Raw genomic sequence first — 16,612 nt, 5'->3', positions numbered from 1 at the left:
AATGAGCCTAAGGTTTACTACTTTCTGCCTCAGTTTACCCATCTGTTCAGTGATTCTGGCTTCTTTGATTAGCTATTCCAACATTTCTGAATGTAAGTGTTAATTAATTGCTGTTATTAACATATAGGTGGGTCGCTGTTCATTTCCCATCTATGTCCTTGCATAATCCCATTCCCAGTTCAACAATTGAAAGCGTGCCTTCACAACCCGCTGGCAAGGTGGTGCCCAGCACCAAAGCTAATCGTCCTCAGTTATCAGTTTCTTTTCCATCCCTAAACAGAAACGACATGTGCAGCAGCACAAATATTATCTACTCAGTTGTTTTGCATAAGCAACTCATTTCTGGAAGAGATCAGTAGCTCGTTTATCCATAGCATGTTGTGCTGCAAATAAGAAGTCCAAACTTTCAGTCCCCTACCACAGAAAATTAGGCCCAGAGGGGACTATCAACACATTTATTCCTTGGGGATATTGGTACATTTGCAGTCACTCATCCATCTTGCACCAGGGAGCAGCATGGGTGTATTGGGTGAAGAACTAAAGTTAAACAACTGATGCTATACCATCAGTGCTGGCACCTGAGTAGCTTACACAGTTTAAAAGTGTTGCTTCTAACCTATAAAACCAAACATTATACGGGTCTGGCTGTTGCTCCTATTGCATCAGAGCACCAGAGGTATAGTCCTTCTGGCTCTGCAGACTCAGCCAGAGAGTATGTCTTCTCACAAGAGGTTTTTTCCTGAGGACACCCCTGAGAAGCACTGCTAAAAGCACAGCACAAGTGTGGGGTGTAAGCCTGCTTCAGGGACTCTGTCTAGAGCAAGCAGCAAGGAGAGACAGTGGCCGGTTGGATGGGAGTCCACAGATCAAGACGTGATTGATGGGGAAAGTGCAGAAGACATTGGGCTCCTTATGACAGCAGGAGCAGAAGAAAGCAACAGCAGCAAGACCTGCTCTAAAAGCTTTAGGAAATAGTGCTTCGGCAGGCAGCCAATTCCCTGGGGACTAATAATGCTTCCTGCTACCCTATTTTTTAATTCATTGTACTTGTTTCAACCATTGAGTTAAGCAGCTGATGCTGAGTTATGGTGGAAATTGCCCAGGGAAGGCATGTGGTGTGCACGTGCACAGAGATAATGGCTTTACCGTGACCAGCCCTGGGGGGCTCGGAGCCGAGTGAGAGCTGAATAACGGATGCAAAGAAAATAAAGTGCTGCTCTCCATCTAGTGAGTGTGGATCACATGCAAATGGCTACATGGCTTTCAAAGAAAAGGGTTTCAGGCAGGGGAGCCAGACACAGCTCTGCAAGGTGTTAGATCGCAGAAATCTCTGAGGGGAAAAAAAGGATGGTTATCTCATTGCTTGAGATACTTAAAGTTCAACTGATAAAACACTAAAAATGGACTCCGGGGAACTAACTGAACTAACAGAAGCAGCGTGAGGGTGTGGGGAAGCCTGATACATGATCTAATAGAAGTTAACTTCTGTGATCCTACAAGGCCATAATAACGAGACACATCGTGTGTATCCTCCCTGCCAAACACAACCAGCTCCCTTCTTCATTCAGTCTTTCACCACACACTCCAGTGTGCCGTATTACACAAGCCATACATACAGTAAAACGCTGAAAACAACCAACACCCTTTATAGATGAGGGCAGGTGATTAGTCTACATCTTCATTCTCACTTTTATAATAATCATCACAGTGCTTTGTTCCAACATAGAGCAAAGCAGTATTGCACAAACATCTAAACCCTCTGTAGTCCGTTAAGTTTCTGGAGCTGTCTCTTGTCCTCTCTTTTAGACTTAGGATAAATTATATCAGGGTGGGTAGTTAGGTGTTCGCTGTTTGTCGGAAAACCTCTCAGAGGCTTGTAGGGCATTGAATTTCTGGGTTCTTGCTGCCTGTGCTAGAAGAGACAGGTGTTGAAAGCAGCGTGCTCAAGTCTGAGGAGCAGGGGGCACCATGGGTTATTCTCCAGATACCCCATTGGTGCAGACTGAGGGTGATAGCTGAGAGGATGCTATAGCTGTAGCTGAGAAGAGGATACTTCCATGATTCATCTGAACGTAATGAGAGATGGGAAAAATTGCTGCCATGTAGAGATTGTAGATATCAGCTGAGGGCCAGATATTTAGAAGGGATTGCTCTTCTATCATTGGCAGTCACACCTTGCACAATTAAATTCTGTGTGAGAATAAACAGCTCAGTATCTAAACAATCATTTGCAGAAGTAATTATCAGATAGCATAAAGAGTCACAGTAAATGAGCAGGCAAATTCTGCCCATGAATTCTTAGTTATAAAATTGTTTTTAAAGTACAGAATATTTCAGAATAGCCTTACATATGCACAGCAAGATGTCTTCATGCACAGATGTAAACTCCTGACCCCTTTGCCCAGGGGGTTCAGCATCAGCTGCAATGTCTGCTTTATTCTTCTGGTTGCCACAACTGCTGAGAGAATAACTCAGTTCCTCTTTTCATTTTAAAGATGCTCGAAAAAGGAACTGAATGTGATTACATGAGTAACCTGATGTGGCCATACGTTGGCACAGAGAGATGAGCCTCCTAGTTTCACTTTCAGAATCAGATACCTAGTGTGGCAGGAGTGTCTGTGGTTTTAATAATTACACAAACGTAAAGGAATTACAAATAGTTTTACTGATATTTGGATTAGTGTGTAAATCAGACTAATGATAGAGGGAGAGACCTGTTTGTCTACGTACATACAGGCTTTCAACAGCTCTTCATGAGCCAATCAAATAAACTGTTCCCAATTTGTAAAAAGTGTAATTTCACTATCTTCAATGAGAAACAGTGATGTTAACACCATCCCAAGATGCCTAATGCTTTGCAGGACAAACTCTGCTATGGGCACCTTTATTCCCATCTTGGTGGAATAAATGGGTGACGGTTTCAAGGATGTTAACTTGATTCTCTCCCTGTGTAACACTAAACCCTCGCATGTGGTTTGGAGTTGAATATATACATGTGCCAACGCTCTTGGCTTGTGACAAACATGAGAAAATGGATGCCAACATTTGGAAACATACTACAAAGGAGAGAGAGAGAATCAAAATCAAAGCAAACGATTTTGAAGGGCATAGTTACGGAAAAGAAACACCACCAAATCCTATGTCTATCTGTGTAGCATCAAGGGTTTTTTTGTATTTGAGACATTTATTACGTGAGGCATTTCATCTCCTGTTCTGTCAAGTGATCTTGCTTGATAAGGTGCCTCTCAACTTTCCGATCTGTTACTGTAAGCACATAAGTTACTTTCTGCTCCTGGCTAACCCAGGCAGACAGTGGGAGGAGGGGGAAGTTAATAAAAAGGGAAATACAGCTTTTGCTTAGGTTCTCAGATGACATGGCTAATTAATCAGTCACAAACAAACTCTCCAGGCTGGCAGGTTACCCAAGACAGCTGCTGCCATGGCCCCTGCCCGCCTCGCTACCCAGGGCAGGTACTCAATAATATACTGTATCAGCTCCACTAAGACCAAGCTCAAATATGCCTAAGGATGGTATAACCACTCTGTGTTGGCAAAAAATTAAAAAAAAAGTTATGAAGACAAAGACCTCATTAGTTGAAGTCGTCTGCTGACTGTAATGACATCCTGGACACCTGTCAATACAGAGCTGCAGGGACAGAGAAGGCTGTTTGATCCTAATCTCTTTCTTGCCAGTCTGGATCAGTTCTGTCTCTGTTTGATCTATTGGAGGTTTAAATGGCCAGTGCGGTGGCCCACTCTGCAGCCTGCAAGGCTGCAGATAAGTCTGCAGAAATACCCAGCTGACCTTGGAATGAGCTTTGCTTGGATTTGCTTACAGGTGGTGATCAAAAATACTGTATGACGGCTGCTTAATGTGAAATAGATCCCTTCCACACAAAAGCACGTCAGTGTGTGTCGCAAAACACAACTTGCCCAGCCTGGGATGCCAGAGATGCCGTATCCCATTCTTGACACAGCCGATGTAACGGGCTTCTTAGCCCAAGATGCTAAGAAATGATTGAGAGGTGGTCTAGCGTTACAGGACTGAGGGGAGACCCTGACAAGCCAGAATGCCAACCCTGCAATGTGTCCACCTCACAGCATGTCCCACATGCCTGCTGCTGCAAATACCCAGCCAAGCCCAGGCTGCCCCCAGCAGCCAGACCTATTGTAACTGAAGGCAGAGAGGAGAAGGGAGAAATGATGCTGCTATGGTGGCTCTCCTGGTCTGGGGAATGTGGAGAGAAGAGTGTCCGTGAGCCTGACTTCTGGAGAACCTCCTTTGGCAGTAGGGACAACTGCCCTACCAAAGTCATGTGCTATCCATATATATTCAGAATTAACTCCTCAGAGGAAGGGCAGAGGGAAGCAGTGCAATGATAAAAGTTGATGACCAGTGGCACCTCATGTGTCACAACATTATGCTTGCCATGCTGAACCATACTTCATAGCTGCATGCATGCACAGCACCCAGTGAATGCCCAAGCCCCCGTTGTGCCACTTGGCATTAGGATTTGTGGCAATGTATCTTTGATTTCCTAGGACCCACATGGCATGGGTTTACAGTGCATGGTGAAGCAGCTTTCTTTTCCCCTCTTGAGAACTGAAGTTATTTTAACCCACTGCCACAAGAGATCTGCACTTGTTAACAGGCCAACTGTTTGTGCTGCTGAACAGAGATGTTCAATGGCCTTTTGTACTTTTCTGTGATTTGGAAGCGTGTTAAGCCGAGGAAAAGCATGGCGCATTTTTGCTGACCCCTGTGCACATCAGCAATTCTGGTGCAGAAGTACTAGGACCATCTGGTAGGTGTATGTCATCTTGCAGAGCTGAGCTGACTGGCAATGGGTACAGAACTTGCGTGCAAGAAAATGGGGCTTCATCACACGAGGAGAGGAACTTGCTGGCTTTCTAGCACTGGAAATCTCAATAAAAGGAGTCTACTTTGTTCTCAAGAAATGAAGCCAACTACCACAGTCTGCTACAGGTACATGTTGTAACACACAGGTATTGGCAAAACAGCTGGTGGGTGGCTGATGATGGAAATTCAGAGCAGTTTTTAAAGCACTTTGTGTTCAGCCCATAGGTTTTGTGAATATGCTTGAAGTTGACGGTCCAAGATGTGAGTTCCCAGGCTGCACTTGGATCTCTGTGAAACACACATGCTCTCTGTTTGCCTTCCTGAGGAAGGCATCTCTTCTGGTACTGCTTTTTCATTTGGCAGGTTCACGAACACCAATAGGAAAAGTTTGGGCAGGTATTTAATGCAACGATATGAATGGGAGATGGTGTTTACAAATTTGGATAAGCTGGAAATATTGGCCATCACCTATGGGCTATTGGTTGCCAACACCTGGAGGACTCTCCTCTCTCACATTCTGTAGTTTGGGAGGTCTCATCCAGTCCAGATACACCTACAGAGAAAACCTGAATAGTGGAAGTCAGAGGTGGAGCACTCATGTCCTAGACAGAGAAAAAGATATTGTTGCACATCCACACAATAGATAAAATTTTGGCCTGTTTCACCCTTCATAATACTTGCAAGATTCAAGCAAATATTTCCGAGTGACCTAGATGTTGACAGTTTCTCTTACTGCCTCACACAAAAAGCAAATACACCCATCAACTCTGGCATTGGTTCAAGAGAAGCCAGGGATGCCATATGCGTTCACATCCTGGCCACACGTGGTGATGGCAATAAATAATTGGTTGCAAATGCATGTGTTGCTTTCTTAATTAGTTGCTTTACTGTGGGATCTGCTGTATTGGTTAATTTTAATCTACTTTGTATGTTATTTAGATCTGAAATTGAGTAGAGTGCAGGAGTTGAGGAAACTGCTCTAATTTTTAGGGAGTATACTGTATTTGATTAATTTTATAGCCTGCATTGACTAAAAGCTTTTATCCTGGTCTGCTATCAATTTAACTCTCTGTGTTTGTCATTTTTTACTCCTGGGGTCCCACATAATTCAGTTTCGTACATTGTTTTGATGGATGTTTTCTGATACTTCAATAAAGCCTTTTGGCATAGATTTGCCTATCCCTTGCTTTGCACGTAACTGGACAGCAGACCTTGCTAAGGACAGAAATAGAATAGTATTAAATTAAAAGGCATATTGAAAAGAACAGGATGGCCAGAGCAGACGCCTGTTAACAGTGTCCTTTGACAAAGCATGAAGCACAAAGCTGAAGTGTGAGAGAAACCCCCCCAGGAGGCTTAACGATAACAGTGTTTGCAGCTGCAAGTCTCCTTTCATCCCTCCCTTTCTGCTCTACCTAGCACCTGTGCTGCAGGGCTGAACGGAGGGCGAGCCTGCAGGTACGGCTCTAGTCTCTCTGCTGGGATGAGCAAACGCTGTCAGATCTCCAAAGGTCTGGCGGAGGCAGTAAGAGGCTGTGCGAGTTACTCTTGTTATAGTTACTATTATTTCTGAGCCCGGGCGGGAGGAGGGCAAAGGCGAAAAAACGTCACCTTCTTTGCAAGACATCTGCACACACCTTATCCCTGCGGGATGGGAAAGCTGATTGCGGAGCTCTTGTTCTTTGGTTGCTTTTATTTCTTGTTTCTGTGTTAACTGCTTGGAAGTTGCAGATACAGACCTAGGGAGGCAGCAGGTGCAGGTACAACATGGAGCTCACCAGATGATTTCTTTGGTCTTGAGAATATTTAAAGCAAATATGATATGAAATAAGATTATTTGTGCCTGTCACGAATGCATGTGGGTGTGCTTCTGCTGGGGCTGTCAGCAGAGATGTTCCTTTACCTGTTTCCAGGTCCTTTAAATATTAGTAACTGGAAATTTTTGACCAGAAGAAAAAGGCAGTATTTATATCAGGGTTTCCAACAACATATGTAAGGGGGAGTTTTGAGAGCTTGGTGTTAGCACAGCTTATCAGCACATGGAGGGGCCCCATGAGCTGAGAGGGGGACCTGCTAGATGTGCCCCACCAATTGAGCAACTAACTAAAATGACATCTGCACAAGCAACTGATAAGCACTGCCTCCCAGAATTGAGAAATAATCAGAAAGGGCAGTGATGAGCAGCCGAGGTACACGGTGGGTGACAGCTAGGTGCAAGGCTGCACCCCTTCTCCTCCCACCAAAGCTCCACAGACTTCCCACAGAGGGACAGAAGAACCGAGGGAACTTTCTTTGATTTCATTAATTTAATATTGCAGGTCATAACTGTTTGTGTTTTGCTTTGGGTGGGTTTTATTGCAGTTCACCCATTCCAGGCTATCTCCTGTCCTAAGGGCGAACTCCAATGTCTCATGATTGTGACACACTAAGAACTCTTACATGTTAACCGAGATATATCATTCACGGGAACGGGGAAACGTCTGAAGGCTGCTCTCAGCCACAGTCCATAATTTTGCAGCAAAGATTGTACTGCTCACAGGACTCTAGAGATTATATTGGTGAAGTTTGAAGAAGGAAGAAGATACTAAAATCTCTTCAGGTGTAGCTGCTGTTATCTCAACCACCAGGCACTGTCTTCAAACAAACAGGAACACAAAGAAAATGCTGTGCGCTGTTGTCAGCCACATTAATGCTCAGTGTCGGAGTTTTGTAGCTGCTTAAACATGATGAAAACAAATCTTTAATAGTTGCTGCTTCCATCATTACATTGCACTCTGTTTTCTATTCAGTTGCAAGGACAGCTAATTTCCAGCAAATGGGAACAATGCGCTCATATTGCTAATTCATGCCACTACACACAAATGTTCAGATTATGTTGTGCAGATCCAAATTCCAGTCTGATTCATGAGCGCAACTCGCACTTAAATCCGGTTCCCCAGCAAGAAGTAGGGAGCCCTGCAGCAAAGCTTGTGACAAATTAGAACCTGAAAGAGGCAAGTAAAGAACATCTGATCTTTTTTTTTTTTTTTTTTGTAGTGTTTGAAAAGCAGACCTGGACGTATGGCAAATGGTGAAACCCAGGGGAACCAGTGTCAGAGATGATTTGAAGGCAAATGATTTGTCAGGAGACTGGCATCCACAAAGCTGCTGCACAAATTTTGCTTCATCTACTGCCTCTGTTTTGGTTTGTGGTTATATGTGGATGCAGATGGGATATTTTGAGATAAAGAATTTGGGGGTGGATAACAATTTAAAGACAAAACTAGAGCACAGACTACGTCTTGGGGAAGGGAGAGGTAAAAAGATGTATTAAGTGCTGCTGAGAGCAGGGGCTGGGCATCTGAAGTGGCTCATACAGCCTTTTCGTGGCAGATGCTCACAGGTCTCTGGTCCTAGGGCACCACGAGCTCTCCCACAGGCAAGGGGGTCCTGGGCTCAGATCCAAACTGAGCGTCTGTCCAACCCCCTGGTAGTCTGGGGAGATGTCTACCCATCTCACAGCCCTGCCTACCTTTGCTAATTCCCCTCCTAAGTCACCACCAGCGCCTGGCACTCTGGAGATATGCAGGCAGCTGGAGAAGCCCACTCTGGCAAGGAATATTACCCATAGGAAAAATTACACCTTGTCTGCCTGTGTTTTGATTCACCCTCCTTGACCGAAAGGGCCAGAACACCTGGGATGAATGGGGCTCATCAGTTGATCCTCCTGCTTTGGTGCTAAGCTGCTGTGTCATCTTTCCTCAATATTTTCCATGCTAATTTCCTTGCCTCCTAGTTTAGAATATTATGACTATGGTAAACACTCCTGGACAGCCTTGCTGGCAGATTACCTTTGCACTCGTGCGCTGAGAAGACTCCCCCAAAGCATTTCCAAACTATTTGCAAGAGCGGCATGTGTGAGCCCATATGTATGGGCAAGTACGCAGCCGGTACAGACTCAGGTTGAGCCCTCTCTTTGGGGCTTCTGATTCCCACAACGCGTCTGGGGGGCCTATACAGCAAGGCCAGGGCTGTGTCAGCTCCAGGTGAGGCAGCAGAAGACAGAGTTTGACTTGCCAGGCTGGAGTTGACAAGCAGAGATGTAATGTCCCCTTGATGGACAACCAAGAGAGTAGAGCTAAAGATCTCGGTGCGTGTGTTATGGAAAATTTTAGGCATCTGTTATCTGTTACCATGCTACCTAGCTCACGATTGCCTCAGATGTGATGAGGTAGTTTGGGCTGGGCTGGGTTAGTCATTATTTGGTTGGAGACTTGTAGGTGACAGTTTCTGCAAGAGGTGGCTTTTCACTAGATGGTGCTCTTTCCTGAGCCATCACTGTGCCTGTCCCCTCTTCTCGAATCTGGGAACTTCCAAGTGGTCTGCCTTACATGCCCTTCTTATAGGGGTGGGAGGAAGGCAAATGAAAATGTATTTCCAGTGTCTCTGCTCTCATGTGCCTTACCCTATCGGAGCCACATAAGAAAAACTATTGCTTTACATCCTGGTTGAAAAGGCTGTACGATGCTGGTACGTTCCAGCCTCCAAAATGACCACATTGCACAAGTGTTGAAACCACTTTTATTATTTCAGTTGATTTAAACTGAATCAACAGTGCATATGTTGGAAGACAATGCCAAGTTCACACACAGCGATTTCAGCAGAAAATCTGCACCGTACACAGTATTGTTATTTCTTTTCTACCTGGAGAGAACATGATGTACGGGAATTACCTGCAGTCTTTGCCCGGTGCTCTGGCCAGCAGCAAGGTCTCCTTGGAAAGTACTGTAAAGTCGTTTTGGGGTCGGTTGTCGTGAGGTGAGGCTGCCCAGCTCTTGTGAGGCAGGACACGCATGTTAATCTCAGTGTTGTTACTTTCTTGGTGGACATGATCAGCCGGCTGCTGCCAGGGCTAGCGGGATATATGCGTGTGCAGTAGGTTAAGCCGAGCGGAAACATTGGGCCACCGCATGTACACATTTCCAAAGAGCTTCCAACAAAAACGGTGACTGAAGGCAAGTCACCACCACGAAAGATCATGCATCTTCCTCAAGCCCAGCCACACACGGACCACAGGCCACGTGAACTCGTTTGCTAACGGTGGGTTGCCATTTCCACCGGTTTTCTGGGGCATGGTGTGGGAACAGCATGGGAGATGTTCCTTGCTCAAACGCACACACCTTCCATAACCGTAGAAGAACCGGGGAAAGATGGTGAGGAGCAGGAGAAGGCCGTGGGCTGGCTTGGTGGGGCTCAAGCTGAGCTGCTAAACCGTGATAGGTACAGATGTGCAGCAGATCACGTTCAGGGCTGGACGGTTTGTGCTCTCAGCACCAGAAGAGGCTTTACAACTGCTGGAGGCAGGAACGCGAGAAGGGCAACCCCAAGCAAAACAGGCCCTCAAAGCTGAAGTTCAGCGCGTGGGAAGGAAACGTCCCCCTCGAACAAAAATAAACCCGCAGCACAAAAAGTCGCCTGTGTCCTTTCACCCCAGCAGCACAACATTACGCTCAAGCGGGCGCATCTCCCCCGGCAGCCGAGCCAAGCGGCGAAGGGCAAACGGGCTGGAGCGGCGGCCAGGTGACAGGCCGGCAGGTGAGGAGCCCGCACTCGCCCGGAGCGGGGCTCCCGGCCCTCTCCCGGCCGGCCCGTGCCCTCGCCGGGAGTCGGGGGAAGCGCAGCGGAACCCCGTCGCCGAACCGCGCTCCCGGCGCTGCCACCCTCCGCCCCGCGACTCCCCCTCCCCCGGGGCGGCCCCGCTCCGCGCGGCGCGGCGGCGGCGGCGCATGCGGGCTGGCGGCGCGGCGCGGGGGCGGGCACGGCGGCAGCGCTGCTCAGGTTGCAAGCCCGCAGCCCCCGGCCCTCCTTCCTGCCCGCCTCCCCGGGCGGAGAGCACCCGGCCCGGCCGCCTCTTTCCCCCCCTCCCCGTCCCCTTCCCTCTCCCTTCCCTTCCCTCCCGGCCCCGCTGCCAGGGGCGAAGCCGCCCGCCGGGCCCCCGCGGTGAGTCTGCCCCGCCGGAGTTGGGCGAAAGGGTGGGGGGGAAAGTTTGGGGAGGCCCCTGGAGGGGGCGGAGGGGGGGGGTCGTTCCCTCGGGGAGGGGGCTGCGGGCGCCCCCCGCCCCTTCCCGCGTCCTCGCACGCTTCCCCCGCCCTTCCTCCTCCTCCTCCTCTTCCTCGGGGTTTTTTTTTTTCCGCGCAACTTCGCGGGGAGCCGCTCCGGGCGGCCCCTCTCCTTCGCGTGTCTTTATCCCCTTTCGTTTTGTGATTATTATTTGGCTTTTTCCGTTGATTTTACGTGTTTTCTCGCGCGGCTGCTCCCCGCCGCTATTGTCTGCGGGGCCGGGGCCGTGGCCGGGGCCGGGGCCGTGGCCGGGCGCGGTCCCCCGGCTGCCGGCGCGGGGGTGGCGGCCCCGCTCCCGGGGGGGTGGCGGGCGCGGAGCGTGCCCCGAGTGTGCGCCCGGGCACACGCCCTCCCCCCGGCACAGACACCCCCCGCCTAGCCCGGGCCCCGGCCTCCCTCCGCTTCCGCGCTATTGCAGTTATTGATGTCCTGATCTGAAAAAAAAAAACCCAACACAACCACCCCAAACCTCCAGCCTCGCTGACGCAACTTTGTATCTCGGTTTATTGCAAGGAAAGTAATCTGGGCTTTATATCAGAGTCTCCGAAGCAACAGGCCGGTGTTGGGTTTTCTCACCTTTGGGGCCGAGTGGGTCTTTGAAGTTACTCAGAGGGTCGTTGCCGTGGGGCCTGTTTTATGCATTCACTCTGTTGCTTGAAAGTTTTTTTGGTTTTTTTTTTTTTTTTTTCCTTCTCGAGCGGAGACACTCTTCTTTTGAAGCAAATGCAGGAGTTTCTTCTGGACGAGGATTGTGAAAGGGTAGTTGTTTCTTAACCTGTAAATTGTTGGGGTTTATTAATCCACCTTCTGTGACTGTGTTATCCCTGCAAGTCATGTAAAGGAGTTGGGATTAGTAGGGATCAATTTTGCTGACCTCTGGAATTGGTTCTGCTCCAGTGTCCTGTATGGGGCTTCACGTTAGCTGGAGCTCAGAAGTGAGAAAAAGTGAGTTTCAAAAGTGTGTGTTTGGTTTTTTTTTGTTTTTTTTTAAGAGTGTACTGTACCGATTCTGTTGTCTATGACCAGATATGGACTTGATAAATGGATTAGAAATGCTGTACTTCTGTGGGACAGTTGGTCGCTGTGGTGTTCTCTGTAATCTTGGCCAGCCGTAAAACTTTAGGTACTCATGGAGATATGCGATGCAGTAGAAATATGTAAAGCACGTAGCTTCAGAGCTGAGTTTAGACAGTTGGTCTGAGATCCATGAATGTCTTGTGTGCTGGGAGTTTTGGCTAATGTAATCTAATCAGTTTTAAAGGGCCAAGCTACATTATTTCCGTTTGTGGTAACTCTCTTCGGCTTAAAATCAGTCCCTTGCCAGGTGTGTGTTTCATGTTTTGCACGCCCTTGCCGTGCTATTGTGGAATTGCAAAGGTGAACCAAGTTCCACATAGTTCCTTAAAGGTAAGGTACTAATGATTCATTTACTACTGTGTTAGAGGAGGTGTATTTTTATACACAGATACTTTAGTAGTGGGAGTAGATTGATGTTAACCTCATAACATCCGTGCCTGTGAATAGAAGCTGCTGTCTGTACTAGAGGAGCGTTCGCTCAGAAGGAGCTTGCTGTGCTTTGGGCCGCTCTGGTCCAGCCTGTCACCTTCCATGGTGACAATATCTTGCTTGGACAGTTGGGGTTGTGGGGTTTTTTTGTTGTTTGTTTGCTTGGTTTTTTTTTTTTTTTTTTTTTTTTTTTAACAAGCCTGATAGCAGGGTAAGGGTGCGTTAGGCAAGGTGAGGATCATCTGGGCATGTGTTGTCCCTTGGCATGAGTTCAAGCGTGTACCGATCTTTCGTGTTCATGGGTAGAGCCTAATACGTCTCCTGTCTGTCCTTCCAGCGCTGCCCGGTGCTGGGCAGACAGGCTAGCCTGGGGCTGTTGCTAGAAGGGCATGGATGTTGAGTTCTGCAAGGCAGACAGGTTTTGTAGGTAGCCTGAATGACGAGTCTCCTGCAGGTAGCGTGGATGTGCCGTATTGCATGACAGCGTTCCAGCCTGCATCTCCTGCCAGGCTCCGGCGGTCAAGGGATGGCTGGCATAGCCTGAGAGGTGAGGACATGGCGTGTTCGAAGTAGCAGAGTCCGTCCGGGGACTGCAGCCAGAGAGAAAGGCAGGAGCTTGATGTTCCTGATTTACAGCTTCACAACATCAAAGGAGGAAAATGCAGTTAAGAAGTCAGAGCTTCTCATAGAAACAGAGCTCTGCCAGGTACTGTCCGATGGGGGATGTTTTTAAACACAGCCTATATAGGGAAGATTTGAGACTCAGGCTTATGAAGAACTCGCTACTAATCTCTTAGCAGGATATACTCCTGAGTAAGCTATGTTCTGGTCTAGGTTACACTCCTGTGCTAAGAGGAGGATTAAGTACCATTAAAAGAATTTGGTTATTCTTTCCAAAGTATGAATTAAGGCAGTGGTCAATAAATTATACTAGAGGAAAAAAACATTGGTAGGTTTATTGGTGGTATGCACACACTCCTGTGTTATAAAGGTAGCGGGTGCTTTCATGTAATTTTCTGCTGGCATAATAAGTTTTAACAGATAGCTACCTAACAAAAAAATCATTAGTAGGTGTTGTCATGCCTGCTGTACCTATTTCTTTTCCACTTTGTTTCCAGGATGCCAACATATTGGTTTTCGCTGCCTGGTATTTGGTGGTGATCCACGTGCCTATAAAACAGTCCTTGAAGCAGCTTGGAAGCTTTTCTACTTCTTACTGTAGCTGGTTATCTCTGCAATCTACTTGAGTGCTATTAAATGTTATTTCTATAGGGGTTTCCCACATGGGCGATAAATAACCTGAAGTAAACTAAACCACATAGCTGATTAGTATGGAGGAACTATTTGGTTTTGGTTTTGCTCTACCAATGGAAGGCAGTGCTAAGAAGTTAAAAACTTGAGCGAAAGGCTCGATAGTCCAGGAGGCCAGAAGGGCACAATATGCCCTCCCTCAGTGATCGTGGCCCCGTGTTTTACCAGCCTCCTGGACAGGGAGTTGGCGGTTGGTGTGGTTTCCAGCCGGAGGATAACGTAAGCAGCATCCCATTTGCAGGCACACAAAAGGCTGGATGTGGAAAGCTGGGGTGGGAAGCACCTTGCAGCCTGCAGCTTGTGATTAGTGGGTGCTGCTTGGTGCCAAGTGCTCATGTGTTTGCTTGCTTGCATTGATCAGCTGTAGGATAGATAAAGGTAATGAGTGACTTCTGAAGCAGCTGATAGCTTTGGGTGTAGATACAGTTCTGCTTTGCTGCTATGGGGTTTGCCAGGGGGGATATAATCCAGCTGGGAGCCTGGTTCAGGGCTGGCGTGTACCACCTGAACAGTCATTTCCAGGAAGCACTGCACTTTTTCTAATTCAAAACTTGTTGTTAGGGTGTTAGATGCAATGAGATTTTTATGAATACCTTAGTCATGCTTCACTTTTTTTCTCCTCTAAACCAGCTGTCAACAATCTTGCTGTGGGGAGGGAATGGGCCACTCCTTGTACTTACCGAACAGTCAAACACTTCAGTCCTGGTGTTGCAGCCTGGCATTGCATTTCTTAGTTACTTTTGGAAACAAAGCTGTGGATGTGGCATAATGTTGTCTTTTTATTTATTTATTTATTTAAACCTGCCTTTCTGCCTTGCAAATGACCTTTATGTGGATCTAGAAGGCAAAGCACATCGCTGGGAGTTAGCTGGTTAGTTACTTTGGTTAGTGATAAGAAAACATGATGGCAGTGCTCCAGGGAAAGCAGCTATGCTGGGAACTTGTTGCTGCAGTCAAGCTATACAGATCTTTTTCAAAAAGATATATCCCTATATATTTATGGCCCTTTGTCACGGAAACAGGGCGACTCCTCTGTTGATGTCTACGTGACAAATACGATGCGACGCCACAAATCCTGTAAACAGTTTAATGCCCTTCCAGAGACTGCTGGTGGAAGCATGCAATAGGTAAAACTTTTTCAGTGTTATCCTAAACTCGGAACTGTAATTTTATGATCTCTTTTGTGTGTTGGTGTAGGCGTAAGCAGCCTCTTCTGGTTCCCCAGTCGGACCATGCTGGGATTTGTGGGTCCGTTCAGCGAGTCAGACTGGGAAATGGATTCCAGTTAGGAATACGTTTGTTTGGTTTTTTTTTTCCCGTACGTTTCATACCTTGGATCAGTTCAGCAAAAAAGTTCATTCTTCACCTGCGTCAGTTCCCTGACTCGTGACCCTTTGCGGTCTCACGAGCAGCTGCTGTGGCAAAGGCTCCGGTGCTTCCACCAGGAGAAGTGCTCCTGGAGCTACACCCTTGGAAGTGCTTTTCCGATTGCAAAGACGACATTGGACTGTGGTGCCCATCCCTGTTTTATAGCATGTGAAGACGACAAGGGAGATAGATGTGTTTCTAAGATAAGCCAGTGAGTTAGAAGTCAAAGTGTTTCCTGTTAAGCTCCCTAAGACTGCAATTATTTCTTCTGGAGTGAAGATATATCTTCTCTGCAAAAATAAGCACTGCCATTTTTATAATTTTTTAAAATTTTCTTTATAACCATTTTAGGTACGCTTCTCAGTTGTTGAGGAACAGGGTAAGAAAGTACAGTAATCACAAATATTTTTAAGTAGTCGACAGTCCTTAAAAAGTATGCAATATGATATCTTGCAAAAAGTAAGCTTTAATTCTGTTGTAGTTGTAATGGATCGCATGTTGTGACATGGTCAGGCAGTCTAACAAGACTGTTTTAAATATATTTAAAAAAACCCCTAAAAATCAGATGCTGAAGAGTTTATTGGGTGACTTTTATTATGAGGGAGAAAAAGCTAAATTCCTTGCTGGTGTAGCGATGTAGTTCTCACAGTCCAAATGCTGAATTGTAACAAAGGTGCATTGGGAAGTTCTCAGATATTGTGAATTGGATTGGAGTGAGCGTAAGGAAAAAATACCCCTCAAGCTACTGTCAGCACCTCCTACAGCACTTGTGTTGAGGGCTTGAAATACAGTATGTTCCATGTTTTGTGTGCGAGGTTGGGTTTGGTGCCTCTGGGCAGCCTCCTGCAGGGTTTCTTGCTGCTATGAGGGCTGATTGCTGGTGGTGTGGACCTTATGGGCTTCCACAGTTCATAGAGGACCTTGATTTTTGGCCTTGGCTGCAGCATCCAGAATGGTGCTGTTTCACAGGTTGACTTGTAATTCTGTAGCAGGGGTTCATTTGACAAAGTTAATCCTTCTTGACCACTTGTATTTTCTTTGAATCTCTTTCCCCTTCATAAGGACCAGGAATTCACTTTTACATTTCTTTAGAATGATCCAAGCTCTTCATTCAAAAATTTTTTTTCAGCGATTCCATAAGTTGTTCATAATAAATTATTTTCCCATCTGGCTGCTCCCTTGTCTTTCCAAAACTGGTGATAATTTTTTAATCAGTAGATGTGGCAAGTGAACTGTCACAGTTTTCTTGTATGTTTGATCCTTGCATGAGGTCACTGTTTGGTTTCCTTGGAAATCGTGGGATGGCGCCTGATCGCTTGTATCAGTGAGTTGGATTCTGCATAGTTGCACTTCTGAGATACTATTAAAGTGTATGAGCACAGGTAGTTGCAACTGATCCATTGCATCTTAGTCTCAAGCACTTGTGAAATTTTATGATAGACTATGCAAAATGTTGAGCATTTGCCA

General features: G+C 46.7%; 1 protein-coding gene across 1 annotated transcript in view; it reads left to right on the top strand.

Moving 5' to 3' along the window:
- The first annotated feature begins 10,657 nt into the window (after window positions 1–10,657).
- Window positions 10,658–16,612, top strand: part of LOC121232400 (A-kinase anchor protein 13-like) — a 131,295-nt gene continuing 125,340 nt past the window's right edge. Inside the window, exon 1 of the mRNA XM_041123583.1 lies at window positions 10,658–10,840. The gene's annotated coding sequence lies outside the window, so the exon portion shown is untranslated. The remainder of the gene's footprint in view (window positions 10,841–16,612) is intronic.

Source organism: Aquila chrysaetos, chromosome 5 (genome assembly GCF_900496995.4).
Source record: "Aquila chrysaetos chrysaetos chromosome 5, bAquChr1.4, whole genome shotgun sequence".
Lineage (NCBI taxonomy): Eukaryota > Metazoa > Chordata > Aves > Accipitriformes > Accipitridae > Aquila > Aquila chrysaetos.
The sequence above is the reverse complement of the archived record's forward strand: the minus strand, read 5'-3'. Positions and strand labels throughout refer to the sequence as shown.